The sequence below is a fragment of the Vespa crabro genome, chromosome 7, assembly GCF_910589235.1.
Source record: "Vespa crabro chromosome 7, iyVesCrab1.2, whole genome shotgun sequence".
In the NCBI taxonomy this organism is placed as follows: domain Eukaryota; kingdom Metazoa; phylum Arthropoda; class Insecta; order Hymenoptera; family Vespidae; genus Vespa; species Vespa crabro.
The window spans coordinates 6,976,440-6,997,947 of NC_060961.1; the positions used below are offsets into that span (position 1 = coordinate 6,976,440).

At 32.3% G+C, this 21,508-nt stretch overlaps 1 protein-coding gene across 7 annotated transcripts in view; it reads left to right on the forward strand.

Annotated features, from left to right (window-relative positions):
- LOC124425553 (lachesin) overlaps positions 1-21,508 on the forward strand; it is a 192,610-nt gene that overhangs the window by 742 nt on the left and 170,360 nt on the right. For 3 of the 7 annotated variants that reach the window (XM_046966037.1, XM_046966044.1, XM_046966038.1), the window contains exon 2: positions 2,212-2,729. The gene's annotated coding sequence lies outside the window, so the exon portion shown is untranslated. Of the gene's footprint in view, positions 1-2,211; positions 2,730-15,205; positions 15,227-21,508 lie in introns of those variants that run through there. The other 4 variants (XM_046966040.1, XM_046966041.1, XM_046966039.1 and 1 more) reach the window with 3 other exon arrangements.

Here is a 21,508-nt window from a genome sequence, read left to right on the forward strand (position 1 = left end):
AAGATAGAAAAAAAGAAAGAAACAAAAAAAAGGGAAAGAAAAAAAAATTAAAGAAAAAAGAAGAAGAAAAAGAAGGAGAGGTGGAAGAAGAAAAAAAAAAAAAGAAAGAAAAAGAAAGGCGAAACTTTTCCGGAACGATAAAAGTTACGCCCGGCAATTTTGTTCCCGTTAGATCGGCTTGGAAAGTTCGTTCATTAGCTTCTATCCCTTGAGACACACACGACGACAGTATATTCGTCCGAGAGAAAAGAGGATTTTCGATCCTGAGGAGAGCGTGTCATTTGTTCTCTTTTTCTAATACAATTCTAATACCATACTCTCTCTCTCTCTCTCTCCCTCTTCCTCTCATTCTCTCTCTCTCTCTTTTTCTTTTTACCTATCTATCTATCTATCTATCTATCTTTTTTCTCTCTCTTCTTTAATCTTCATCGTTTCTTCTTTATGTAAATTTAATCGCGTGGTTTATCGTTGTCACGAGTTTACGCTTTCTCTTTCTCTCGGTCCGTTCGTTTGTGAGTGTGCCATGACTACTTAGGATGGTTTACCGATGGCATGGTTGTTAGCAACGGATTATAAAGTTTACCGCGGTCAGTGGAAAACTGGGGCACGCCCAAAGCCACGCCGTCGTGATTTTGGCGACGCAATCCCCACTTTCTCGACTATGTGAAAGAATACCCGAAAAGATCCCTTACAAGCGAGTGAGACGGAGATAGAGATTGAGAGAGGATAATAGGTGGATGTCGCGACCCTCGTGATTTATAGACTGTGAGAGCAAGAGAGAGAGAGAGATAGATAGATAGAGGAAAAGAGAACGATACTAAAACCAGATGATAACTCGAGTATTTCTCTCTCCTCGATTCTTTTATAAGATTAAATCGTTTCAAGATTCCTCTTTTATTTTTTGTCTTAACCATTTTCTTTTTCCTTTTTATTTTTCTTTCTTTCTTTCTTTCATTTTTTCTTTCATTCTCTCTCTCTCTCTCTCTCTCTCTTTTTCTCTCTCTCTCAACTGCTAGTAATATGTCATTGATCGTCGAAGTTCGATAATAATATAATTCGTTCGTCGAAGATCGATAATATTAATATAGTATTTTTTGATAGTAGAAAAAATAAAAAAATAAAAAAAAAGGAGCGTGGCATTTAAATAAAAAAAAAAATTATATTGGCCTGTAACCTTTTTGTAATTTTTTCTTTTTTTTTTTTTCTTTCTCATTCCCTTTTTTCATCAGTAAATAACCAAAGCGTCGAGCCGTGTTCTCATTTAAAAAGGATTGTTCTTCTAAAAGTTTTCCATTTGCAGTTAATTGCAGACCGGGTTTTTTTCTTCTTTTTTTTTTTTGTTTCTCCTTTTTGTTTTTTTCTTTTCCCCAAGCAAATTACGTTGATTATCTTTGCGAGTTTTCATTTCGATTATTTTCCTTCCATTTTATTTTTTTTTTTTTTTTTAGTTTTGTTTGGTTTCGTTCTTTTTTATTTTTTTTTGTTTCTTTTTTTTTTTAATTTTAATTCTATCTTCTCCCTCTCTCATTTCTTTTTCTTTTATTTCAGTGAATCAGTCTTTCTTCTTTTCTTTTATTTTCTTTTCTTTTCTTTTCTTTCCTTTCTTTTTTCTTCCTTTTTCTTTTTCAAATTCGTTCAGCCAAAGGCAGCTTCCCCTTCGATGTGTTTATTTCGAACGTGAAACGAGGAGTGAATAGGGTATCGACAGCAGGTGCGCGTTTTCTCCTCCTACTCTCTACGATCGTCTCGATGGAGGTTCCTTTATAGCTTAGGCATCGATATAAGAGCGACGTTGGTCGTGTTAGATCGTTCCAAGCTCATGTCACGTACGTTTAGTTTCGAGCATACTGTTTGCTTCGAGTATCGCTATATCTAGAACGTTAACTATCTCTTTTTTGCATATAAATGAGAGAAAGAGAGAAAGAGAGAGAGAGAGAGAGAGAGAGAGAGAAAGAGAGAGAGAGAGAGACGGAGGCGAAAAATACTTAAATAAAAAAACTTATATTTAATTTTTATTAATAATAATCTACAACATACATATATATATACATATATATATATATATATATATATATATATATATATATACATACATATACATATATATACGTCGCTGTCCTTGATAATACTAATTAATGTAAAACTTTTCTCTTCCTCGTTTGTTTTTTAAAATACAAATGAAAAAATATCGTGATTACAAACAATTTTTAGGTGTTAACAGGATTGATTCATCTTAAATGTGATATCATATTTCGAATTATTTTCTTCGGTTCTTCGAAAGGAAAAAGTGAACTCGCGTGAGACGATTTTTTTTTTTTTAGAATAAGTGATAAACAACGTAGAGTGTTGGTTTGACGCGATAACATCGAGATGTGAAAACTATGTAATATTGTGTTGCGTGTTGGTTTGAGATTAATAAAAGTAATATAAGAAAGAAAAAGAAGAGAGAGAAAGAGAGAAGAAGAGAGAGACAATATTAATAATATTTTCATCGTCGTCCATATTCGAACGTGAACGTAGAAGAAAGAAGACAGATTTTTTGGAGATTTGCAATATATTTTGTGCGTCGCTCAAGGCAAAAGAATATAGGAAGATAGAAGAGGATAGAGTCATCGAGAAGAACGATAGTGTGTTAGGAAAAGAGACAGACAGAGAGCAGAGAGAGAGAGAGAAAGAGAGAGAGAGAGAGAGAGAGAGAAAGAGAGAGAAGAGGATCATAGAACGAACAGGTTAGTTATAGACACAAAACTTTCGTCGATTTACGCTTACTCTCACAGAATGATAATTCTGATTTAGAAGCCTCGAGATAACGCTAACGTATTTCCATCCTTTTCCTCCAAACAACCAACCTACCCTCATCCAGTTACCCTCTCACTCTCCTCCTTCCACTATTCCTTTTATAGCTTTAGGATCTATAATAACACGCATTCTATTTCGTGATTATTTGAAAGTCGCTTTGTTTTTAACGAAATACCGGAAGGAGAGAAAAAGAAAGAAAGAAAGAAAGAAAGAAAGAAAGAAAGAAAGAAAGAAAGAAAGAAAGAAAGAAAGAAAGAAAGAAAGATAAAAAGAGAGAGAGAGAGAGAAAGAAAGAGAGAGAGAGTGACAGTACTCTATCATTCTCTCTAACGTGATACCTCGTTCATTTTAATCGAACCATCCAACTCTACTTCTCTGCCATCGTCGTTCGTACCTCGAAAATCGATTGTATTTTCGCGTCGATGCATGGATAATTCGTGATAAAACTATTATATCGTATCGTATCGTATCGTATCGTATCATATCGTATCGTATCGTATCAAGTTTGTGCATGTGCATATGCTAGCATATGCGTGCGGCGACGTTCGTGCGTTCGTTGGTGCTTTCGTTTGTTCTTTCATGCGTTCATGCGTGCGTGTATTATTGTAGTCGTTGTTTTACAAATAAATTATTGCATTTATTGTCGCCCTTCCAATCTTTCGACATCAACGGCTACGTAATCGTTTATTTAGACAAAACTCGTTGGAAATCATAGCTTATTATAGGTTGCATAAATTATCGTATTATTGTGATAAAACTATTATATCATATATATATATATATATATTTATTTATTTATTTATCTTATATATATATATATATTTAATAAATTATGTTTAATATGGAATTCTTGTTTACATTTTTTCCATACGACAAATGATTTTGAATTTATTGCAAATACAGATCGAGCTAAAAATTTCTAAATGATTTTATAATGAAAATCAATCATTCAATAATTTTTAGGGTAATAATGTAATTTTACAATATAAAATACAAGCTCGGTTTCTGTACGATTTTTAACGAAAATTAATAAAAAATGTCTCGAAAAAGTATATTCAATCGATTTTCATTTTAGAAAATTTTTGCCTATCTTATATTTATTTTAACTATCTAACGTTTTATATAAAATTAAAAAATAAATAAAATTTTATATCTCAAGGTCAAAAAGATTGTAGGTATTGTGTTCGAATAGAATATAGCTCGTAAATTCGTGATTTGTCTAACGAAATATAAATGAAAATAAAGATGAAATAAGAAACGTATCAAATAAATAAATAAATAAATAAAAGAAATAAATATTAATACTCTCGATGACAACAGGGTTGCGACACAAGAGAGAGAGAAAGAGAGAGAGAGAGAGAGAGAGAGAGAGAGAGAGAGAGAGAGAGAGAGAGTGAGAGAGAAACGAAAAAGTATTCATTTTTATAACTCTATTCTCTCTTGTGGCGAACCGCAACCGAATTAATTCTCAGTGCGTTTGTTTCTAAAAATTACAAAGAAAAATGAAAAGAGAGAGAGAGAGAGAGAGAGAGAGAGAGAGAGAGAGAGAGAGAGAGAAAGAAGAGGAAAGGTCAGTGAATCGTTTTTGTGCCAAGAAGGAAAATTGTACGCTCTTTATCTCAAGTCTCTCTTTTAAAAATTTCTATAGATTTGAGAAAAGAAAAAGTTCCGCCGGATGCTTGAGAATATTTATCGATTCGAAAGAGAAAGAGAGAGAGAGAGAGAGAGAGAGAGAGAGAGAGAGAGAGAGAGAGAGAGACAGAGAGAGAAAGATGAAATTATGCAATTTGTAATACGATCGTAAAATAAAAATCTCAATCGCTACGTTTTAATGAGATATTATTTTATATACGTCGATCATTGTAAATGATAATAATAATTGAACGTAACAATAATATTTATTATTCGAACAATAATTATTAAGAAATAATATTCATTATTTATTTGTTACTATTTTATATCTAATTGATAAACAAATATACATATATGAATACATGTATGATACACACATGCACGCGCGCGCGCACACACACACGTACACACATGTACACATACATACACATATTGATTTTTATACGTGATTAATTATTCGAACAAGTAATGAATAATCGTTAAGAATTTATAATTTTTCCGAATAATATATTTGTCCGTGAGAATTTTACATACAAAAATAGTTGCTCAAAAGTTGACGCTCGTATGATATAATATATATATATATATATATTATAGATATTATACGATATATATATATATATATATATATATATATATATATCTTTTTTTTTATTTTACAAAACATTTTTCAACGGTGACTATGATTCGAGAAATCGATTTTACGAGCATAGTACGCGTCAGGTAATCGAATCATGGTTCCTCGAGAAATGGACGACACTTCCTATATATCGCAAAAGCACGTACCTACTTGTATATATGTATGTACATGACTTGAACATATACTAGCTATACATATATACGCAAGTACATATATATATATATATATATATATATATATATATATACACGTATATAGGAATTGAGTTTCCCGATTTATTGCTTCTCTCGTAGAGAAGCTTCTCTTTCCATGGATATAAAAATGAAAGGCGAATATTAAATTTTCACGATACATCTCCATCCCCTATTCATTTCTCGAGAAAAATGTTAATCACGTACGAATGATGTCTAACGAGTCGACGTATCGAGCCTTCATATTTTCTTTCTCTCTCTCTCTCTCTCTTTTTTATATGTAATATAAAAAGTTGAGGAAATATCATATACCGCATTTTATTCGAAAAGTAAAAGTCGTGTCGTTTCCTATTTATTTGAGAAAAATGATTGGCTTATTTCTTTCTATTGTCGAAGTGAGTGAGGGTGAGACAGACGGTGGCTTTGGCGGATGAAAGAAAGGAGCGAGGGAGATACGTGCGTGAGGACACGTCTGTTCTATAAGATTAACGAAAGAGAAATCACGATGTTACGAACGCAATATCGATCGATAGATCGAACGAACGGTCAAATTACATATATCACCGACAAATTTTAGCACGGGACAAACTTTTTCGTTTATTATTGGGATAATTTTGAAAAAAATGAGAAAAGAAACAGGGGAGAGAGAGAGAGAGAGAGAGAGAGAGAGAGAGAGCAAAAAAAAGGAAGGAAGACATTTGTCCGAAGATGAAATTCGTCTCTTTCTATCCATCTCACGTTTCATTCACGATAATAAGTGGAAGGGGTGAACAAAAAAATGGAAAGACGAAATATAGATACAAAAAAGGAAGATAAAGAAGAAGAAGAAGAAAAAATGAAAGAAGAGAAAAAAAAAAGTAAATAAATGAAATGAAAAAGAAAGATAAAAAGACAAAAATAGTTTAGGAGAAGAAATAGTAGAGCAAAGTTCGAGTTTCGCGGCGCCACGGATTTTTCTTTTCAAATTGAAGTATGCTCTTTGACTCCACCTCTTCGATGCTCTTTGCGATCTCTCTATTTTCTATTAACGGTGTTTTAGTGTGAGTAAGTTTGCTAGGAAGAGAGAAAGAGAGGTGAGGGGATGGTAGTGATGGTAGTAGTGGTGGTAGATAGCTCAGGGATTCCGTGAAACAAGGACCTCCTTCGAAGCCTCTGAACTTGTGAAACTCGTCAGCTTTGGAAAGAGAAAAGAAGAGAGAAAGAGAGAGAGAGAGAGAGAGAGAGAGAGAGAGAAATATAGAAGGGGACGAAGTTGGATAACAGTACGTTTTCTAATTACGAGCATCAGAAAAGATAATGTATCTAAGCTAGCGTTATGCTTCCTTTAAGAAAGACAATAAGAAAATCCGATTTATTTGGTTGGTATCACATTATGTATAATTAGTTAATAATTAGTTAATTTTGAAGAAATTAGAGACAAGGGCCGTTTCAACTATTTTATTTCTTGTTTGTTTAATATTTCAAAAGTTTGATAAGTTTTAATAATTCTTTGTAATATAGTGTTACGATAGAGATAATTATCCATTTAGCTTAGGGGAATGTATTTTAGTATTACATTTGTAAAGAATTATCAATGTCATTCGAAGTATTAATGATTTCATTGTTATAGATTTGGTCTTTGAAAATGCATTGGTTTCGTTTAATATTGAATAATTTTTGAATATAATTTTAGCTAATGTGAAATTACAAAAATTTTCCTTAGCTTTTATCCCTTTTTTTTTTTTGGTGATAGTATTTGACATACATACATGTACTTACATACAAAAATTCTTAGGCAAAAATTAAAAAATCATTAATTCATCTTTTTCGAAAATTTAAAGACAATTTTAGTAGACTTTTAATAGTTTTACAATATGGGAAAAGAAAAATGAAAATTAGCTTGCAATGTCTCGATAAAGGTTATATTGATTTTTCTAATTATTCTGGAAGCTTTTTGGGTATATCATTAATTAACATATACATATGTACACATACATACATACACACACACACACACACACACATATATATATGTATATATACGTATTATATTATGTTGAAGATAAATTGTTACTTCGATTACAGAATATATAGCATTAACGTGAAGCTGAAGCTGAAGCAGCGAAATATTTACAGCTTCTGCTTTATACAGCTTTTAATACGATCCGGTTATGCTTTTATGCTTTCAAGTCTTACGGATCTTTGATCAGTGAGGCCCTTGCGACTATTTTAGTCTCATAACGTTCTATCGTTGTTATATTTATGAGAAGCTTTTGTTCGAGCTTATATTATACATAAATATTATACGCCATTTCCGTATTTTTCAAGCGTCCCAGTTAAAACTACTAACAAAGACGATTCGAGCGCACCACCTTCAATTCTGAATCGTAAATATGCACTTTGCGCGAGAAAATAACCAACGGTACGGTAATTTTCTCTTTCTCCTTTTTTTCCCCTTTTTCTTTTCCTCTCTGTCGCTTTTTTTTTCTATTCTCTTTTTTCTTTTTTCTGTTTTTTTTTTCTTTCTTTTTTGTCGAGCTTTCACAAATATTAATTGGAAATTAAAAGCATGCTTTGATTACGTGATTCAACAATTCTATTATATTTTATTCTAACTTTTCATACGATATATTAGTTAAATTTGTTATATCTCCGGCTTTTAGAGAATTACAAATCTTATTGTACTTTATCATTACCATCGGGGGTTTTATAAAGTCGCGAAAGAATATTTAACGAAAATGAATTTTCCAACAGCTTTTCGTCACCAAGACCGCGAAAACTTTCTATCTTTAAAAAGCTTCGTTAGATGAGTACCTGTGATATATAAAGGTGAGAATGAGAGAGAGAAAGAGAAAGAGAGAGAGAGAGAAAGCTAAGGGAAAGTGAGTGAACTCTTCAAATGGCATATTTTATTATTAACGCATCTAAATAATAATAGATTTTCACGGTAGGGAACTCGTTTTAATTATATTTCTATTACGTTATTTCTATCCATATGTGCGTATAAATCCGTATATACAGGAAGCTATTTGGAATCAATTTCCTTTTTCTTTTTTTTTTATTTTTATTATTTATCTTCAGTTTATAAAACTACAAGCCCGGAGGAACTTTTTTCTTTATAATTTGAACAAAAATTAATCTAAAAAAATCTCTTAATTGATTTATAAAATTGCTTGGTAACTTGTGGTTTACCTAGGAACGTTTTTCCATTTCGTGTGTGTGTGTGTTTGTGTATATATATATGTATATATATATATGTAATTCGTATCGACATCGTAGAATCGAACGAGATTACGTATAAAACGCGGGTAGACAAAGTCTGCTTTTGATCTAACAGCGACAATAAAAAGTTCTAACGGTAGCGCCGAGAAAGGAATAAAATTGCTACTATATTTATGATACTCGAAGATGTAAGTAAAGGGATAGTTGTTGGTATCATGTCTGGTAAAATGAAAGAAAGAGACAGAGAGAGAGAAAGAGAGAGAGAGAGAGAGAGAGAGAGAGAGAAAAGCAGAGAGAAAGAGATAGAGAGAGAGAGATAAAGAGAGATTGAGTGATGGGAGACGAAGAGATGGGGGTTAGTAGTTATGATAAAAATGACGGTTTTCCTAAAGTGTGACCAATAAAAAAGGGATTATGCTGAGAAAGATGCGAAAAAGAAGAAGAAAAAGAAGAAGAAAAGGACGGAGAGAGAGAATAGGAATAAGAATAATAATAAGGAGAAGAAGAGAATGAAGAAGAAGAAGAGACGAGAGAGAGAGAGAAAAAGAGAGAAGACAGAAAATGTTCGGAAGAAGAGTCTAAGAGAAAACGAGATGAGCTTTGAGAAATTATGCATCGTTCGGATTAATGAGAGTTAGTTGAATGAAAATTGTTCGATATACATACGAGTATATGTATTATATACGTACATACGTATGTATAGTTATATATATGTATATGTATATGTATTTCAGGTATCACGTAGTATATCGGGAAAGTCTGCTTTAATTATACATGGGGATCGATAAAAAAGATCAGCCAAGCTTAATTACGAGGAGATATTAAAACGGTTCGAAGATCCAACGAGAAAAGGGGAAAAGAAGTATTTTCGTAACAAACGAAAGTATCTGTTCTTTATTTTTTTGCCGTTTTCTTTTTTTTTTCTTTTTTAATGTAAAAATAAATATAAGGATAAAACGAAGTAAAAATAAGAAGGAGAATGTCTCAACTTACTTGAGGTTTTCGTTGTAACAAGTTGAAAAGAGATCGACCGTGTTATTTCAAGAGCATGATCTTTTTCGCGAAATACGATGAATACTTTGCAAGTTTAAACTGTATTTCCCATCTCATTTTCTCATTTTCTCATTCTCTCTCTCTCTCTCTTTCTCTCTCCCTCTCTCCCTCTCTCCCTCCCTCTCTTTCTCTCTCTTTCACTGTCTATCCGTTTATCTCTGTCTTTCTCACTTTTCATAGGATTCATGAAAGTTTTCCGAGGTGGGAGAAACAACTGGAAGGTAGCGAGGCATTAAGACAACTAATTAAATATTTTATAGGAAGGGGAAAACCGTACAACTTCTCTTGTAAATCTCACGAGGTAGGAAAATCTCGTGGCTCGTGCCTAAGAGAACGAGAGAGAGAGAGGGAGGGAGGGAGGGAGGGAGAGAGAGAGAGAGAGAGAGAGAGAGAGAGAGAGAGAGAGAGAGAGAGAGATGAGCGTCTGCTTGCAACCGAGTGTTTTAATATAAATTCAAAAGTATTCATCGAGACGCCGAGTTAGAGCCCAGAAGGTGTTGTTACGTCTTGTTTGTATCTACCTGGTACATCATCCCTCCTCGTTTTGCATAAAACCAGCAATATAACTATACTTTCATTATATATATATATATATTTTCATATATGTAACTATATTCATATATGTTTAGTTATATTCATATATATTTAACCATACTTTCATATATATATATATATATATATATATATATATATATATATACGTATATATACGTATTTGCATTTAATTTACATTATGAAGGTTGATATAAAATTATGGTAACAAAGAAAAGAAAAAAATAAATTATAGAATTATTTCCGGGAGATAAACAATATTTTACTTTTTTTGACAAATCCTTTTATTTTCCTCTTTCGTTTGTAACACGAAATTCGAGTAAAAGGAAAAATAGATAAATGGATAGAGGAAATCAAATCTAGAGAGAGAGAGAGAGAGAGAGAGAGAGAGAGAGAGAGATCGATAAGCATAAACATGCGTTTTAATATTTTTCCAGTCTGTTTAAAAGATAGACAAATTATTGTTCGTAAAACCTTTTCTTTCTATACGAATAATATATTTCTTTGAATTGCCGTAGAGATCGAAACGAGGCGATCGTACACGACACGTAGACACATTTATTACAGCAGTCTGTTAGCAGCCAGACGCACCCTTTCTCGCAAGAGCAAGAGAGAGAAGTAGTAAGAGAGAGAGAGAGAGAAAGGGAGAGAGAAGGAGGATGGGAGGGAGGAAGGAAGAATACTTCTTCGTCTATCAATATAACTTCAAATTCGAAGAAACGATCGGGATCTGTATAATTTAACAATTTCTTAAACATCAATGGCAAGAATTGAAATATCCGTTTTATCTAAAGAAAAAAGGTATGATATATTTCTAAATTCTATCAAAATGAAATGATATTACGATATTGTTTCACAGTATTACTATATCACGTGACAGAATCCAATTTCAATGAACGGTCTGTATTCTGAATCTCATAAACTTTATTTATATTCGAAAAACATAAATGGGAAAATTGCTTTCTTTCTTTTCTTATTATCTTGTTTTTTTATTTTTCATTAATAATCGAAACTCCGAGAACGTTGCTGTTTATCGTAAAAATCAAAGAGAGAAAAAGAGAGAGAGAGAGAGAGAGAGAGAGAGAGAGAGAGAGAGAGAGAGAGAGAGAGATAGAGAGAGAGAGAGAGAGACATATTTCCGATAATCTCGCAAAGTATCGTACGTGTAGTTTATACTTATCGCTTCATACATAGTTTATATCTATTGCTTGTTGAAATCTGATATATCTAGTATATGGAGAAGAATTAATGATGAAAATCAAGAGTCCAAGAGTAGACAATAATCTCTTTAAACATCATCGGAAGCATTTCAGGATGCAGAGATAGAATTTACCATAGAAACGAAGATCCTAGTTACGTTATAATCAGCATGTAACTCATCTTCTTTCATATATATATATATATATATATATACATATACATAGATACATATATGTATATATATATATATATATATACATACATTTCCTTCTCTCTATCTATCCGTTTCTCCTTTATTTGAAGGGAACTTTGATGGGAGCTTAATCATCGGAAGATGTATTCGTCTCTTGGTTTTGATTAAGCTTAAAACGGGCCGACGTGTTTTCAACACCTGCCGAATGTATATAGCTATCGGTTGGCTGCTAAACATATTATGTCTATGGAGTAAATATTCACATTAGTATTAGTAAGCTTTCACTAGTAGATAGTAGGCTATCACGGTATACTATGTATTCGTTCAACACGCTAGTGTTTACCGCATTGCGAGATTATATCGTGGTTTATAGTGCACTGCAGCGAATGTTTAATGGAGTGATACAATAGCGAGGATATACGTTGCTAGCTTACATATCTAACCTACACCTTGTCCTGGAGACCTCTCTCTTTCCTTCTCTCTCTCTCTCTCTTTCCCTCTCTCCATTTCCCTTCACTACCGTTACTTTGAACATCCCTAGCTATTCCACTGTCATTCCCGTCTATTGCTATTCGTAGCAATGGTGCCAGCACGGTTACCGTCCACGACCTTAACTCTCGACACGGTTGTAACTACTCGACGAAATATCATTACCACCTGAAAGTTTCTGGTTCATGATAATTGTGTCACGACCTCTCTTGTAATATCGGACCGATGGATCGAGGGAGAGGGGGAGAGAAAGAGATCCTTAATTCAATAGAATTTCTCGTACTCGATGTTAACGCTTGCTTCTCACATTTTTAATTAAGTTATATTGTTCTTTTTGACAATTAGAATGCAATTTATATGCAATTATTGATTTTAGATAATTAGGATTAGAGCTTTGTATGTGTGTATTGAGATATTTGAAGATATAAGCGTAAGCAGATGTAGACAGATTTCTAAGTTTCTAAGTTTTCTAAGATTATGCTTCTTCCTGGTTTAGTTTGTGTCAAAGTTTTATTAAAAAAAAAAAAAAAAAAAAAAAAAAGCGAATTTCCTTCTTCATCGAGTAAAACAAAAAAAGATATATTTTTTTATCGATTATATAAATTTGTCTTTATGACTTGTAAAAATGTATTGTATTTGAAAATTTACGATACCAAACGATTAAAAATAGTATACACAAAAAAAATTCTGTATTTCACATTGACATATTTTTCTTAATTTTGTTCGAGTTAAACTTATATTGAGGAAAGAAAAGAAAAGAAGAAAAAAGAAGCAAAACAAAAAATCAGAAAAAAGTGAATTCTCTTCGTTATCGAATAAACTAAAGGAAGAGTAGAATTTTCCATTGATTATCAGTTCATCTATCGAAGGAATAAGAAACTTTTCCTTTCAAGTAGGAAAAGTCGAAGAATCTATGTCTAACAACGAGAATGAGATCTTTCAGGCCGATCTTGGATAGATTTTCGACAACTTTCGAGTCCGTCTTTGACTTTTTCATTCGTTGCCGATAAATAGAAGGAGAGAAAGAGAGAGAGAATCGTTCTTCTTCTTTACGAATAAGAGAGAAAGGGATATACGTAGATAGAGAAAAAGAGGTAGAGATAGAGATAGGGATAACGATAGAAAGAGAGAGAGAGAGAGAGAGAGAGGGAGAGAGAACCTTCACTTCTAATTTTCTTCGTGGAAAGTTGTTCGTTTGAACCATTTGTAAGAAGGTGTGCCATCAAGAAAGTTTCGTCCTTCCTTGTCGTCGTTTCTACGAAGTAAGACGAGGCGGAGAAGACGGTGAGACGCCATTCTCGCCTTTTCATCGGATCCATTCTCTCGCGCTCGAAGCGGAAGGAAATTTTTACCTCGGCCGTACGGTGGATACGTGCTCGCCGGAAGGGTTCACTACGGAATTGAAATTTTTATAGAAGGAATACATGCCCGAAGCGTTATCATCCACGACAAGAAGACCGAAACGTTAAGTGGTGCGGGATCGTAAAAAGAAAGGAAAAAAAAAGGAAAAAAAAAGGGAAGAAAAGACGAAGTGGAAGAAGAAGAAGAAGAAGACGAGAAAGAAGAAGAAGAAAAAAAAGAAAGGAAAGAAAAGCAAAGAAAGTACGTTCGTTATTTAAAATACCGGAACGGGGTAGGAAAAAAAATCTTTCCTGTTAACGAGGACCAGTACGTATGTATATGTATATACATATGTATATATAGACAAGCATCTCCTTGACGGTGTGATGCGATTGAAAGAGATTACCGAGGACGATGGTGATATCAATGGTACGATATTAATAATAACATTTTTTAATCCCCAAGAACAATCGTCGACTTTCCAACTCTCTTTGTCTCTTTCCTTTTTTTTTTTCTTTTTTTTCCTTTTTCTTTTCTTATTTTCTCATCTTTTAACTAATAAAGATAAAAAATAAATATATACCATCATATATTACGTAAAAAAAAATATATATATATATATATATTACGATATATTACATCTAGGAATATATATATCACGTTTATATATACGTATATATGTTGAATACTCGAATAATGAAAAAAAGTTGGTTCATTTATGGTACTTTTCTCGAAGAAAAAAGAAAAAGAAAAAAAAGCAAAAAAAAGAAAAAAAGAAAATAAAAGAAAGAAAAATACAAAAAATGAGGTGGGAAAAAGAGGAGGGTGGGTGGCAGGAATAAGGTGCGATGGGACGAGAGGGGAGTAGAAGGAGGAAGAGGAGGAGGAGAAAAAGGATTTGACGTATTTGCCTGTTCGTGGCAACACCAGGAGTTCTCGCCATTCCTAGAATAAAATTCGGAATTCCTGGCACGCTTTTCCCGTACCATCGGTAGCTACCTCCCGGAAGGGTAGTTTTGAATTTATTCCTTGGGCGCGAAAATACCTACTGGAGGAGAGAAGAGAAAGGAGGAGAAGAGAAAAAGAGAAGAGGAGAGGAGAGAAAAGAGGAGGGCGGAGAGGAGAGGAAAGGGAACACACAGTCAAACGTTGCTCCAGCGAAAAGCTTTCTCGGAGATAGCTTTAATGGCTGGCTTATGCGAAAAAGCTCGGAGCTTGCGCGTGAGGAATTTACAACGGTCAATTTGGTACGCTGACTTTGTTGAGAAAAATGGAAAACGAAGAAACGAAAAGCTAAAGCTTTGTTGTTTATACAACTTTGAAATCCTTCGTGCGAAATCTTCCTCAGGAAGTATTCGTCCTATAAAGAAATAAAACTTTTTTTTTGATTTATATATATATTATTTGTTTATTTTCTTTAGCTACAATCATTCCTTTTACGATTATTTTGAATGAACTCTTGTAGAAAAAAAAAAGAAGTAAAAAGAATTATACGGTTTTTATTTATTTATTTGTTTATTTTTTTTTCCTTCGATAATGTGCAAGTACTTAGACGGGACGTACATATTTAAATATTTTCTTTTTTTCTATCTTTTTTAATAATTGTTATAATATAATTGTGATAAATGGGAGAAGAAAAGAGAGTACTAGCTATGTATGTAATTTTAATTCATAACACAGCAACAACAGGAACAACAACAACAACAACAACAATAACCACATTTTTAGATTTTCAGATAGAATCGATTTTTTGTTAGGAATACTCTTGAAATATTTTAATTAAGTGTTATTAATAGTCCATAGTTTCGATAATTAAGATTTCTATTCTCGTATTAGTCGGAACGCATTCGTTTTTATTAACTGTGATATTGGACTCGGTCTGATTATGTAAAAGTATAGATAGAGATTTATATGCAATAATCGAAGGATTAATAGGTGAGTACATATCTTTCAAAGATTTTTTCAAGTATCATGTATTTCATTTAGACGTACATATGCATATATAAAGGTTAATTATTGAGATGTTAGTTTTTGATGGTTTTTGTTCGAATAAAATATAGTACTTTGATCACTTGTAAAGTCCTTGAATGAGAGAAGGAGAGAGAGAGAGAGAGAGAGAGAGAGAGAGAGAGAGAGAGAGAGAGAGAGAGACAAGTATTACCTCGTGATTTGTAATTTTCCAGAAATCCGGAACATCACGTGCTTTTTTCTTCCTCACCTTTTGCTCGTGAATCGAACCACGTAACGGGAAATTATGGTACGCATTTCATTAAACTTTGCGACAGAGATTAAAACGTATGATCATGAGCGACTCGTATCGTCTCTACGTCTCCCTCTCTCTCTTTCTTTCTCTCTCTCTCTCTCTCTTCCTCTTTCTTTTCTCATCCAACACTTGCCTACACAAACAATGGCGATGGCGTTGAACTTATCGAAATCCATCGAGACTTCACAATGATAAAATTAATGTTTAATATCTTTTAGATGTCCCATAAGTTGGAATCCTTTTTTATATTTTTCTTTTTTTTTTTTTTATTTTTCGTCCAACTTGTAGAAGTAAAGTAGAAAAAGTGGAACTTAAATTACTTTTTCTTTCTTATTCCTTTTCTCTTCTTCCTTTATGACCTTTCTTTTTCACCGGTTCTCTTCGTGATCGTATTCATTCTATAATTCGATTATTTTTATTACTTTAGTTAATTAGTAAATTATATTAAAATATATATATATATATATTTCAGATATATATATACATATACATATACATATATATATATATATATATACATATACATATACATATATATATATATATATATATATATATATATATTTCAGATTTAATGGAAGAATTGTTTCAATATGAATCCTTCAACGCTTTCGTTAAGCTTACCCAGATTTTCAGTTGCCTCACTTTCTCTCTCTCTCTCTCTCTCTCTCTCTCTCTCTCATTTTCAGGATAACTCGAAAATTCGTTAATTGCAGCTTGAGCTACAACACGATGTTAATTTACCGCGGACTAGTTTACCATGTGCACGTGCTTTCCCGTCTGTGTAGATACGGCACGAATGCTTTTACAAGAAAATTCGAGTCTCTCCAAGTTGTTCCTTTTTCGCAATGTTAGTTTCCTTAACACGTTTTAATTTTAAAATCGTTCTATCGTTGTAAGTGGTTTCGTATCGAGTTAACAAGCGTAACAATACTTCACTTTTTATATCTTCTTTCTTTTTTGTATTTTTTTTTGTTTTCGTTATATCTCTTTCTCTCTTTTCTCTCTCTCTCTCTCTCTCTCTCTCTCTTTCTCTCTCTCTTTTACTCTCTTCTATTAACTTAACCGCGAAATTGCGAACGAATTCGAATAGAGAATAACGAGGCTAAGTAATTTATACGAAATATCTAACTAGAATTACCTTTTATCTCTGAATGGAAATCTTAGAAAATAGCTTAGAATAGAAGTAAAACGATTCTCTTTTAAGAATTTACGAACATCTGTGCTGAGTATTGTGGTAACACGGGCAAGGGGTTCTAACGGGTGAGCGGGCTCTAACGTTTAAACCTTTTAGAAACACACTCGTAGTATATCTCTTTTCGATATTGACAGAACGACGGTAATGTGAATTTCAGTTCCTACGGGACTTTCAGAGACCAGCCCTGGGATCGTTTTTGAACGTAAAAATATTACGTCGGCGGAAGCAACGCTCGTAAATATAAACTTTTTTACGTCGGAACAACGAGATTCGAAAATTTCTATGTGTTTGTGAGTTAACGTTTTAAGCTCGCTCGACGGATTAACCGATTCGATTGTTAGTCTCATGTGTACACGTTTGGTTTACGTATATAAATACACACACACGCACACACCCACACATGTGTATGTATATTTGTGATATACATATATCTATATACGTATGTTATATTCCGTCTGTGGAAAAGAAGACAAATTTATTCGAATTTTCAAGGGAATACGAATAGTTTTACCGAGGATTCGTCTCTGTGAATCGTAACGACGAGAATTTGTTTTTAGAATTCTTTCGACGAACGAACTGCGAACTCCGTGATTCCTTACTTATAAACGGAGTTTTTTTCTTTTTCTTTTTTCTTTTCTTTCTCCTTTTTTTTTTTTTTTAAGCGAGATTGTAATCTAAAGATTTGCAAAGAGACATTTCTACTATTACGCTTGTATTAGATAATTCGAATGACATAATAAACATAATACGAATGAAATTACGTATAGTTTTATGAATTAATTTACGAATTAATTTCTTATTTTAGTTTGTTTTTTCTTTTCTCTTTCTTCTTTTTTTTTTCTGTCGGTAAAGTAAAAGAATCATAGTACCTACAGATGTAATGTACATAAGCGAAATAAGTTTTCTGCTTCTTTTTTATTTTTTTCTTCTTTTTTTTTTTCATAATAATTAATCCCTCTCATTAACGATCTTACGATAAGGATAATAATGTTTTAATATTTTATCGTTTTTAATAAGTGTCTTTTTTTTTTTCTTTCTTTTTCTTTTTTTGTTTTTTTTCTTTTCACAGAATCAAGAATTTGTATAAAACGTTGAACTATGTATATATATATATATATATATATATATATATGTATAAATATATATATATATTTAATGTAATATGCATTGTATGCATAGATCTTTAGCATATACGAGAGATTCGTGAGAATAATATCGTGGCGTAATGTTCGTGCCTGGTATTAGCTCGTTTTTCCGTGGGACCGATCGTTTTGCACGTAGAACTGATTATCTCGCAAGCTGTAGTAACGTGTGTGACGTAACTGAACAAGCTAGTCAATAATCCAACGTGTAGTGTAGGTGTATACGTGTATAAGTGTGTTCCGTCCAAGAGCATACGCTATCTCCCTATTTCGTTGCATGCTAAAGTGGTCGTTTTCATAATACTCTTTGCAAACTAATCTTGAAAATGTAATCTAACGAATCAAAACCGATATATGCGCTTTATACTTTGATATTATTAGTAGAGATAAATTTTTTCGGTGTAACATTAAAAAAAAATCGTAATATACGTAAAGGGATTAGATAGAAATAAATTAAAATATATATCCGATTTATTTTTACCTATCTGTCTATCTTTTTTATTTATTTATTTGGAATAATTATTAAAAAAAAAGTATATATATATATTTTCTTTTTTTTTTATCGTGCGCCTATAACATATAAATATGTTTTTTTTCTTTTTCTTTTAATACGTTTTCAAACGAAAGGTCGAATAAATTGTTTCGATTTGAGTTCTTCATCGATTTAGCATAGATATCTGGTATTAATGACTTATCGATACAATCCGTAACATTGGCATAAAACAACGAATGGATAATGAGGATAAATGCAATTAATAGCTTTTTAGAAAGGTGATTTGCAAATGTCAACATTACTGGTTTCACGTGCTTTAACTCGTGACACGTAGTTCACGATCAACAAGCACGTTATATCGGATAATAGTCACGTCGTGTGGTCACCAACTGGATTCATTAGAGTATTGCAAGGCCCGATTCCGATATGTATCGTATTGTTTAATTGCTCACCTGGAGTCGATTTGATTAACGTCAGTAGTATGTACATTATTGCAAGAATTTTAAATGACAAATGACGATATTAACAAGTTCGACCTCGCATTATGAGTATATATACATATGCATGTACATAATCTTGTTGAGAGATTGAAAATAATTGCATTTAACAACTGTTCACGCGTTCGTTCGTTTTCAAGTTCAAATCATAAGAGCCAAGAACCAAGATGGATAGAGAAAGAGACAGAGAGAGAGAGAGAGAGAGAGAGAGAGAGAAAGAGAGAGGAGAGAGAGAGAGAGGAGAGAGAGAGGGAAGGAAGGGATATATGAAAAAGATTTCCGATTTTAATCGTAAAAGATAAATCTGTTATCATCATTGTTAATGTAATATTAATGACGAATAAGAAAATTATTAACGTTAATATATTATAAAGAAAATTATTATTATTATAGCACGTACACGATCAATGGTTTAATTTAAATTCGTTCAAAATTTCTATTACGTTCGATCAATATTATTATTCATTTGAAACTATGAATCTTTATTGTTATACGTAATATGTAACGCATGTTTATTGTTATTTCGAATCACGTATATATGTATATATATATGTATACATATAAATACATATATTTATATGCATATATACGTCCATATTATACATATGTATATAATTTTCCGAGCAAGTTGAGAGGAAGTGGCTTGAGTGACAATGAATCGAAATCAAACGATCGTATAGTGGATTGATGGCAATGCCACAGCTTCCAATTCCTATAGAGTCCTTTCCCCCCCCTCATCCCCGCCTCCAATGCATCCTACACCTCTCCATACCATCGTTGTTCTCTTCGATGCGTAATTCTGAATTGAACGGTGCGGCCAAGCCTTTTGTCCAAGTTCCTATAAACGCTTATCCGTTTGGTCGGTCCCTCTATTATACCCGGTATAGATTGTAGAATCGTTGAAATATCGTCTTCCGATAGAAGAATATTATCTCCACTTTACACGACTTTTTGAAAATTCGATCATTTCATAAACGTTGAATAATAAATTTCATTGTCATTGTAATAGAGAGAACCGAGTGAAAGAAGTAGAAATTAATGTAAACTTTTCTCTCTTTTCTTTTTTCTTTTTTACTTTCTTTCTTTTCTTATATCTTTTTTGTCAGGTGTCATTTAATGTAAAAATTTTTAATTTCTCTTTATTATTATAGAAATTTTTCTCCTTAAAAGAGTAAAACTTATAATCTAATGAATATTTTCGTTTTCGATTTCGAATTTAATGTACGTATTTCATAGAATATCCCTTTTTCAATCATTTCCCTTTCGATTCTATTTAATCAATTTAATTTTATACCTTGAATTGATATATGACTTATCGCGATGACGCTTTAGATCTGATATTTTAATTATTATTTCTTTTCTCTGTCTTTCTCTGTCTCTCTCTCTCTCTCTCTCTCTCTCTCTTTTTCTCTCTCTTTCTTTCTCATAATAATATTAATTGTAAAATGTAATATAAAATGTTATTATTAAATTAATGTAAAATGAATATTACGAATTAAATCATTCATTCACTATAATATAGTAGTAATATTAGTAGTAGTAGTAGTAACATTTTTGCATTCATAATAAAAATGATAAATAAAAAATATATTTTTTCTTTTGTTTATCATATCATATATTACACTTTTCTCTGTAAACTAAATATTTCGTTTCTCGTTCTTTCTTTTTTCTTTTTTTCTTTTCTTTCTTTATTTTCTTTTTTTTTTTTAAATATGCATAGTAATACATGTTTTATAAGAGTTTTCAGAATGAATGCGAAATAATGTGGGCCATCCATCAGGTGACGTTAACTGAACGAAAAGTCATTCGTGAGAATAAAAAGGATCCCCGTTATCCGACGTGTTTCAAAGAAGAAACAGAATAGGACGAGCCAAGTAGCTTCGGGCTAAGTTTCAAGGATAATTTGTATTATTTGCGATAAAAGTTTCTTTCGTTCGACGCGTTAATGGGTCTCTCTGGGTCCTTGGAGATTCAGTTTCTTTTTATTTTTTTTTCTCTTCTCTTCTTACTCTCTCTCTCTCTCTCTCTCTTTCTCTTTCTCTCTCTCTCTCTCTCTCTTTCTCTTTCTCTCTCTCTCATTCTTATTCTCTTTCTGTCTCCTTTCTCTTCTCTCACTTTTTCCTTCACTCATCTTCGGACTAGAGTGGAAAAAGTATTGTTGCTTTAGCATTACACCACCAGCAGTACTTTTTTCTTCTCTCTCTTTCTCTTTTTCTCTTTCTCTTTTTCTTTTATTCTTCTAGCACCCCTTATTCCATCTCTTTATTTTGCCACTCTACTATACTATAGAGACAATGAGACACTTGAACGGAAGTCGACTTTTACGAGTAGAAAGAGAAAGAAAAAAAGACAGAAAGATAGATAGATAGATAGATAGATAGATAGATAGATAGATAGATAGATAGATAGATAGACAGATAGTTAGATAGATAGATAGATAGATAGATAGAGAGAGAGAGAGAGAGAGAGAGAGAGAGAGAGAGAGAGAGAGAGAGAGAGAGAGAGTATCTCTACTTTTAGTTATTCCAATAATTGATTAAGTGGTTATATTTTATTCTTTTATTTTTCTCTTTCTCTATCCATCTTTCTTTTTCAATTTTTCTTTTTCTCTTTTTTCATCATCG